Below are 9,964 nucleotides of genomic sequence, written 5' to 3'. Positions count from 1 at the left end.
ACAACAGTGGGGGGGGGGGGTATGAGTTGAAGGATCATTCTGTCTGGCAAGCTGAAATGCTTGTGCAGACAGGACATTCATCGTAGCTCGACAATGAATTCCACCCAATAATTCCTAACAAAAGAGCATATAATCTACAAGATGCCAAGCACTGGGGATGTGCTCTAGGTCTTTCTCACTTGTAGCTTCTAGTACTTTCAGCAACCCTGTTTTCTGCACCACAACCAATGGTAACGCAATTCTTGTTTGTTTTGTAATCCCAGGTTCCATGGCAAGTCAAGCAAATTGTGTTTATTTATATAATACATTTGGGTGGTAAAATTTGAGATTACTCACTGCAGGTTATGACGTTTACTCTGAACGGATCTATGCATTGCAGAAATGACCATATTCTTGTCTTTAAGGCACATGGGCATCCATTTGCCTGAAATGAAATCTATTAGGCAAAAGATGGACATTTTTATTAGGTATTGTTGGGTTTTTTGTGCAAAACCCTGCATCATAACAGAGTGCCGGCTAGCTCCAGGAAAAGGGTCCTTGTTATAAAGGCCATACACATCCAGACGGTCATTTTGTTAGGTTGGACCCAGTAACTGCTTTCAACTATTGCAATTGCTCAACAGCATTTTTGATCAAGATGTTCTTCTTGAATGGAATTCAGTGGGATTGTTGCTGGATTAAAATTAGCAGTGAATCCAGACATGGTCTCCATCCATTCCAACAGGGGGCACGTGTTTTCGTTCAGTGTCCCATAAGCCTATGAATGCAGGAAGCCGATCTTTGCCAGAACATTTGGTTTTCTTTAAACCTCTTACTTCCCTTATGGTTTAGATGCCATTGTCCTGATGGTACAGAAACAGTATACAGTATTGAGGGGCAATGTACACGTCTCAATATTGAAATGTGTTTTGTGTTTGCCTACAGCTTTAGCTAAAGAAGCTTTTTATGGAGCAATTGTGTTACTGGATGGGACATTTTCTAATCTGCAATGGTCTCTGCAAAGCAGTGTTATATTATTTCCACTTCTCATCTCTAGTCATACATTTGGCCCATGGTGATGTTTTTTTTGGGGGGGGAGATAAACTTGGCTGAAAGCCTGTTCTTGGGACTCCTGCACTAATAAATAGGTGCTGTGCATTTGTCAGTGGTGCCGAGTGCGGTGACACACTGAGCTTCCTCCTTCTCAGTAAAGAACATTCCAGAGCTGGACGGAATCCTCTCACCCAAGGTATCCATTGGGTCTTTTTTGAGAGGGAGGAATATAAAGGGCTACTTCTTCTAGCTGGTTGATTGCTGGTGGGATAAGAGTGAGCAGTCAGAGGGAGAAGAGATGCACTACTGGGGTGGGGGAAAGAGATGTGCTGTTCACCATGTAACACTGGAGAATCACTGTGATAATGTAGACCTGGGTTCAAATCCGTACTCAGCTAGGGGGCTCACTGTGTGGACAGGGACATGTCACAACTTTACAGGGTTGTTAAGATAAAATGGTGCAAATCCTAAGGGTCTGGTGACTTCAGTGTATCCGAAGAAGTGTGCATGCACACGAAAGCTCATACCTATGACAAACTTAGTTGGTCTCCAAGGTGCTACTGGAAGGATTTTTTTTATTTTTTGTTTTGACTACATCAGACCAACACGGCTACCTACCTGTAAATGGTGCAAATCAGTCTGCCATCCTGTCATATAAATTTATTTCATTGTTTCTTCTTATCTCTGTAAAACAAACAGTCCCATTTGTGACCTGTGTGGTCAGCCTAGGAAAACAGCATTTCAACTTAAAATATTGTCAAGCCATACTTCGAGAAATTGAAATGTGATTTAAACAAACATAAAATCAAACCACCCTCATATACAAGCTCACTCAGCTCAGTTGCCATTCTACTTTATGTTGGTTGCATTTAGTGGTTTGGCAGATCCTTGCGTATTTTTGGATCAAAAACTCAGACCAGAAAGGACAAAAGGCCCTGGAATGAAGTGCAGGGAAGACTCCAGCAAAGAGGACTATTTATTTATTGTTTTAAAAATAGTTCAGCCAATCTCTAATTGTATTGATCTTGGCAAACGAATATTGTGATTTTCATTTTATTTCTGCCATGTTCCATTTTAAACAGCAGATAAAAATAGTGGACAAAAATGGTGTGTGTGTATGTTTACACACACACACACACACACACACATGCATTTTTTTCTTCCCTTATACTGTAGGAGTGCAAGATGATAAATACCGAGCATGGGGTGGGGTGGGGGGGGGGCTGCCTTCTTTCTTTTTGTGCTTTTGCATTTCCAACTTTGTTCCATCCCCTCTCCTGTAATCTTCCTAAGAAATTTTCATGTTCTCAAGACCTTGAAGTGGACATGGAGAACCTGTGACCCTCCAGATGTTGCTGGACTACAACTCCCACAATCCAGCTGGAGCTGGTGAGAGTTGGACTCTAGAAACCTCTGAAGGGCCTATGGTCTTCCACGAGGTCATTGAACTTCTAGACAAATCCTTGGTTGATAGGAATGATCACAGCTCATTTGAGGAAGACAGTTGACATTTCAGCTGGTATACTTTCAAAGCTGTTTTGTTTTTTTAAAACTCTGAGAACAGATAAAGTATATTATGGCCAGGCACTGTGTACACAATACTCTTTCACTCAATCCTGCTGAACCTTCTTCCAAATTCTTTTGGATTATTAGCATTTTTGGAACTAAAGGTGTTGGACTGGATGGCCCTTGTGGTCTCTTCCAACTCTATGATTCTATGATTCTATGACAACATTTAATACCAGCACAAAATACTAGGCCGCCAATGGGAACCTTGGCAAGTATGCTGGATTTGTTCTTAGAAAAGCAGGAGCTATATTGCTATTTTGTGAAAATATTGTTTTAAACTTGTCGCAAACCGCCCTGAGTGATGCATTTGCCCTAGAATGGATGGAGGGGGTGAAAACTGGCAAAGGCTGCTTTGAGGTTTCAGTCTTATAAGAATTTGGGATAAAATTTCTGATCCAATATAGGTCTCTTGAATTAGCCTCCCGTTCTCAATAAACCCAGCCAGCATGGCCCATCTGGGATGGTGGGAAATGCAGCTCAACAACAGCTGGGTGGTCAAATGTTCCCCACCCCTGTAATACAGATGCACTCATTAGAGAGCAATGACTGACAACATTTACCTGCCAAGCTTTTTTTTTTTAAAAAAAGTATATATCTCTCAATATCAAAATAGGCTTTGAAACAGCTTACACAATATAAAAGCCAGCTGCATGTACATTAAAATATAAATGCCCATAAGTAAAATAAACAATAAAACAACACACCTACAGAAAAAGGGTCGTATTCAACCAACTTTTGCTCAGAGTAAACCCAATAAAATGAATGGCCACAATTAGCTTAGCTCCATTAATTTCAATGGGTCTGCTCTGAGTAAAAGTTTGTTGAATACAATCAACAGTATTTAAGTGCGTATCACAGTGTAACCAGCCCTTAGTCTGTATCCCAACCTTGTTTTCTGAGCATTGCTTCTCTTACCTGTATCCTGAAGCTGTTTACACTGTGTGCGCAAGTAACCTAAACTTAGTGCAAGCAAATAGACAAAAATGGAAAGCTTTTCTGTAGCCTGCGGGTACAATGGCTAAAATGAAATGGGCGTGAAAATGGAAGCCTTCCTTTCTTCTTCACCCCTGAAAGGGTTACATTTTCTGTACGTGTACTCAAGAATAGCACTTGGAAACCACAGTACAGGAAGATCAGATTTCCTTCCACCCTCCAAGTTGCTTTTGTTAATAATAATTAGCAGCTAGCACTCAGCCCCCGGGTCACATGTCTTCTGGTGAGAGACAAGCCCTGCCACTAATCCTGGTCCTCCTCTCCCATTATTGTTCCATTGACTACTGTTGACTTTCTTGAGAGGCTGGAAACCAAGGATAAATGAGAAACTGGAATCACAGCACTGGTGGGACAGGTTTCCCTGGCCAGTATTGCAACAGGCAGGAAAAATAAATAAACAGAAATCCACCATTTATCAACAGCTGGGAGCTGGGTCTATTAAGGGTCACTGTGTGCATATGTCTCAGACTAGGATGGTGTCCTAAACCTCTGGTTTTGGATTTCACCTCCCTCCCTGGGTGCATTCCATTTGCTCTCGTGCATCCTGGTTCTTAACCACCATTTTAATGGCACCAGCCCTTGACGACAGCGGCTTAAAATCTTCCAATCAAAAAGTACCTGTTAATAATCAGAAAACAATCACTTTATGTCATGGATTTAGATCGTCAAAAGAGAAGGTTGTGAAGAACAGCTAAATGGTCCTTAGACCAAGGAGAGCAATGGCGCGATTAAGAGGAAGGCTTCTGTCTCTGCATCTGATCACATTTGCAAGCAGAAGTTTCCTTTAAAGGCTGGGCTCGGCTAAATGGATACTCAAAGGAACAGGCTTCATCCACTGGCAGGTGAAGTTTGAAGCACAGAATCAGATTCACAGAGCCCCTTTCAGGATATATTTGAAGAGAAACAGGGGATATGACTCCATCTAATAGTGAACTGATGTGATAACAGCTATAGGATGAGGATATGGCTCAATGGTAGTCCCAAATTCAGTCCCTGGCATCTCCATGTACAGTGGAACCTCGGTTTATGAACACCTCAGTTTACGAATTTTCGGTTTACGAATGCCGCGGACCCATCTGGAACGGATTAATTCACTTTCCATTACTTTCAATGGGAAAGTTCGCTTTAGTTCATGAACGCTTCAGTTTATGAACAGACTTCCGGAACCAATTACGCCCATGCTTCGGGTTAAGTACGCTTCAGGTTGAGTACTCCGCGGACCCGTCTGGAACGGATTAATCCACTTTCCATTACTTTCAATGGGAAAGTTCGCTTCAGTTTATGAACGCTTCAGTTTATGAACAGACTTCCAGAAGCAATTGTGTTCATAAACCGAGGTACCACTGTACTAAGCTAAATGAACCAATGCCCCAACTCAGTATAAGCCAGATTCCTATGGTCCTATGTTCCTAACAGGACTGGACCCCAAATGGAGCCACCATAGACTATGTAAGCAAAGATCAGTAAGACTGCTAATCATACTACCTACAATAAACACAGAAATTATTTGGTCATCTGATAATGATTGCTGCTTATGGTCCAAGTCTAGTGCATTGTCGCCATTTACTCCAAAAATCATAGCGCTTGTATATCAAGCAGCATATTCACAAGCCATCAAAATAAATGCTGTATTTATTTAGAGCTGAAATTAATCCACCTTTCATTTTTCCTAAGTGCATTTTGATAGCAGTCATTCTCTAGATGTAAAAAGATTTTTATTTATTTTTTTGCAAATATGGTATTTATTTAAACTAAATAAACTCACAGTTAACAGCAACAAACTCAGAACAATGCAACGGTGTTCCCACTCATTAATAGACGTTGGAATGCCATTACATGCCGCTCAAAGCCTTAACCCTTAGCATGCTGCAGGAACACCCCACATGTTATTTTAACAAATCCCCCCCCCCATTTTTCTTGAGACCCTGGGAACTTGGGGTTGGTGGTTCCCTTTGCTTACAAAGGTGGAAAATGGGTATCAGGTTTCTATGAACCTATCAGATTTGGTCACATCCTAGATAAGCCTGCTCTGGTGATGGTTTCAAAAGGAAGTGTTATGTACTGAGCTGAATTATAGAACAATAGGATCCAGAATCAGCGGTCTGATTGGTCCGCAGGAGCCACCCAATCCAACTCCAGGTGGAAGTGAATCCGCAACCTGATTGGCCTGCAGGAGCAGCCAATCAGGCTGCTGGCAGAAGTCAATCCACAAACTGATTGGCCCACAGGTGTAGCCCTGAAGTAGCCTATCACGCAAAGCCCATTGTGTAAATAATGTATATAAGCAGATGGTTTTGGGGAAAGGCCATTCTTCTCTTCTTCTTCTTCTTCTCCTTGATGACTACGAGCTGAATAAAGAGCATGAAATTCACTCTTGACTCCGAGTATATTTCAGGAAGATTTAAGGAGAATAAGGCTACTAACCATTATAGATATGTTCTACCTCCACAGCTGGAGGAAGTATGCTTCTGAAAACCAACTGCTGGAAACTACAGGAGGCAAGAGTGCTGTTGTACTCAGATTCTTCTAGCCAGCTTGGCCACTGTGAGAACAGGATACTGGACTAGGCAGACCACTGTTGGGGTCTTCTTATCTGAGTTACCCTTTCTGACAGCACTATTTTTCTGCACTTTGGTGAATCACGCCTAGGTTGAGAAGGCTAATATTTGACATCGGCATATAATAGTTTTGCAGCAGCAACCAACGTCTGCGCAGTATCTGATATGCAGCTGTCAACATTTAACGGTATCTGCTTGCTGGCATGCGGTAACCATCAACATTCGCTAATATATCTTCCAGGTAGCAGACAACATTTGACAGACCTTGGCATGCTTGCCTTTGCTGCCCAGGAATATCAGAGAGGAAAGGAAAAGCCAAGGTCAAATAGGCAGGCAAAGAACCAATGGACAGAGGGTGCCAGTGACAGCCCAAGGATAGTTGTGAAGCCTGGAACAGCCTGCAAATCTCACTGAGAGGCATGGAGGGGGAAGAGATAAGTCGGAGATAGCAGGACCATTAAAACTTTATTGCTAAAGTGCAAAAAAAAAATTTTTAAGAAAATTCTGTCCTAGTCTCACCCTGCTCATACTGAGTGTGCCCTAGAGAAGGCGGTTAGCATATTTTATGAACATAAGCTAGTCTCTCATTCACTTGGCTCAACAGGACAACAACCCATGGATTAAAATAGAACTGCCGATTCAGCAATTTAGGACTGGACTGGGAAGCACTTTCTTAGGTGCACAAGTCTGCAGTAAATATAACAAACAAGTAAAAAGAATATTACCCAGTGTTGTATTTATTTTTGAGAAACTACTATAACTATATTTTCTTTGTGACAGGCTCAAATAAGGTCAAGCAGGGCCTGTTTTAAGGAGAGAGGTGCTTAAGAACTATACCTGGCAGACAATGTTTCCAAATGTTTTCATCTGACTTTCTGAAATAGGAACTACTGCCATAATGGAAACAGCTCCTTATTTTATAACTAGGAGTCTTATATAGCAGTAGCTAGTAACTATGGTGAATCATTATTGAGGATCTTGTTGGGAATCTGAGGTGAAATACCCATGTAGCTGAAGTTGTCCTCAGCTCTCAGTCACCACGCAGAGGCAACTTAAGATCCAAAATAGTTTACTGCTGTAGAAGATCAGGCTCTAGTAATGCTGTTCCAGATGTCGATATATATATACAGTTTGTAGGGTTTGCAGATACAGATACAGATATACAGATACAGATATACAAGTGGAAAGTTTTTCTGTTGCTCCAGCAATTCAAAACATAACATACACTCCAACTCACAGACATACTCACCTTCCTCCATGCCCAGTTCCTCCTCTAGATCTGTCAGCTGGTGTAATGCTAGGAGTTGGAGAGAAGCTTGTTGCAAGTGAAAATGCACACACTTGCACAAGGCTACCCATCCTGTTTGTGTGTGCTACAGGATGGGGGTGTTGGAGAGAGCAGGTAAACTTAAACATGTACAAGAATCTCTGCACACACTGCCATTGGATCAAATTTAAAACTAATACGTAGCATGCTAAAAACTTCCCTGTGGACACTCTTTCTTTTATATAATTTCTCTGGAAGATAGCTAATAAGTAAGCAGATTTATTAACTTCAATTTTTAACAGTTTCTCATTTCTACAAACTTAATTTCAGTTCTCTCATTTTCACATCAGTGTTCATGAAAAATTTACCTTTTGTGTTTACCTCCATGTTTCTGTGTATATTTGCCTTATAAACAACTTTTTGCAAAGCAATGTCCTCCAGTATAATGCATTTTTATATACTATGTTCACCAATATATCCACTTTTATTCACACTACAGCCTGGTATATGCATTTTTGTACACAATACTTGGCTGGAGAAATGAACTAGAGGGGAGGGGGGTTATTGGCTTGCGTTTTTTGCTCTTGTTTTTATTATGCATTTTGTGCTTTTTTATGTTGCGAATCACCCTGAGATCTATGGATGGAGGGCAGTATTCAAATTTAATAAATAAAATATTTTAAAACTGCAGAATCCAGAGACGTGTGGATTTTGAAGGGTGGCTATGTTTTGCTTCTCATATTCTTTCAGAAAATAAGAATTACCGGTAGGCAGGTTCACCTTTAAATGTGAACAGAACCAAACTTCTCCTCCATCGCTATGTGGGAAAATAAACTCACTGGCTGCCTTATGGGGGAATAAATTTTATTACTGCCTCTGCTTCTGTGCCTTTAAAAACAGTCTGGAATATAGAAATTAAGTAGAAAAGCATTTCTGTCCCCCATGCCATAAAGTTATCTTAATATCAGAAAAACTTCACTGTTAAAAAGCGGGCAACTCCTTTGTAGTGCAGAACAGTGAGAAGAATGGAACAAATGGTGATGCCTTCTTCCTAGAAGGTACATGTTTGAGCATATGTGCAAATGTAGGCGCCACTAAGGATTTGTTAAGAGTTGGTTGTCGTTTCCTAGCTCTGTTTTAATCAATCTACCTCCTGATTAGTCTACATGGGCAGTACGAAAAGAAGAAGACTGAAACTGGGAAAATGTGTGGACCTTCAGATATGAAATCTCAAGACCTTGTGGTACTGACAGGTTTAACTTTGTGCTCTGGAGCAGGAAGTGTCTAAATCGCCATGGCTTGATGCTCCACCAGTATTGTTTGATCATTCAACTTGTTCACATTTCATCTCCTCGCACTTTGGAGAGAGGAAACACAGGTTCCCCCTTTGCCCTTTCCTGAATAAATGTGTCATGTTACTATGGATACCTCCCACCAGGGGCATGCTCTTTTGCATCCTGCTAATGTCTGCATTGATTGACAAAGAGGCCCTAAATAAACCTTGATAACCCTCCCACGGCTTGTTGAATGGGTTTTGAAAGGCAAAGGTCAGGGTTGAAAACTGTCAATGGGCAGCGCTTAATGTACATTGATCCGGTCTCCCATGTTTTTTGGTGGAAACTCCCAACCACTTGCCTGCCTCTGGTTTTACTTTTAACCACCTAATGATGCAGTGGTATTAACCATGGCCACTCAGAAGATGCAAATCCTATTGAATTCAGTGAACTTCACTCCAGGGAATTTCTCCACGTGATTCGGTACAGGGAAGCTCATATCTGCACACAGCTGTGACCATGGGGTTTACAATTAGAGTTCATCTATTAAATGTGTGGGACACAAATGTCACATGTTGTGTTAGGGATATGAGCAAGATGTTGGGGAGACGATGCAGTCCTCCTGTCCAGAACAAAAATAGGCCTCAAAAGGCTGCTAATAGAAATCCCAGCATATTGCAAGAGACAGCAGTTGGTGGTAAACTACCAGAAAACCAAAGTTTTGGTCTTCGCAAGGAAACATAGATTAAATAGATGAGCCTGGACAACCACCTATTTGAGCAAGTTAAAGCCTTTAAATATCTGGGCATAGTCTTTCAGGCATCAGGGCTTTGGGACATACACCAAAAATGGGTCAAAGAAAAAGCAGCCCAAAGCATAAAGATGTTATCCCGCTTTTTTCACACGAAGGGCTGCAAATACATTCCAGCAGCCCTCAAAGTCTTCCAAGCCAAACCGCTGGCTCAGATTCTCTATGGGGCCCAAATCTGGACAGGTAATCACTGCAGAATTCTTGAAACTGTTCAATCTAAATTCCTAAAACAGATTTTTGCAGCATACCTGCCAAGTTGCTGTCGGAGAAATAAGGGACTGGACCGGAAGTAGCAGACCGGAAGTAGCGCTGCCGCCATTTTGGAACTGGGCGGAGCATGCTCAGAAGTGACTTTTGATCCAGCTCTGCCCAGTTCCAAAATGGCCACCGTGCCAGAAGTCGCACTGCAGCCATTTTGGAACTGGGCAGAGCAGCATCAAAAGTTTCTTCTGAGCATGCT

At 41.6% G+C, this 9,964-nt stretch overlaps 1 long non-coding RNA gene across 1 annotated transcript; it reads right to left on the bottom strand.

The window, feature by feature from the left end:
• Window positions 1-529: 529 nt before the first annotated feature.
• LOC148686326 (uncharacterized) lies at window positions 530-7,461 on the bottom strand. The gene is made up of 3 exons (XR_015949384.1): window positions 7,402-7,461; window positions 1,651-1,716; window positions 530-842 (listed from the first exon to the last, which is right to left on the bottom strand). It is a non-coding gene; the product is annotated as an uncharacterized LOC148686326 (long non-coding RNA).
• Window positions 7,462-9,964: the final 2,503 nt, after the last annotated feature.

This window comes from Zootoca vivipara, chromosome 3 (genome assembly GCF_965207765.1).
Source record: "Zootoca vivipara chromosome 3, rZooViv2.hap1.1, whole genome shotgun sequence".
Taxonomy (NCBI): domain Eukaryota; kingdom Metazoa; phylum Chordata; class Lepidosauria; order Squamata; family Lacertidae; genus Zootoca; species Zootoca vivipara.
Note: the sequence above shows the minus strand (reverse complement) of the source record. Positions and strands in the feature narration are given on the sequence as shown.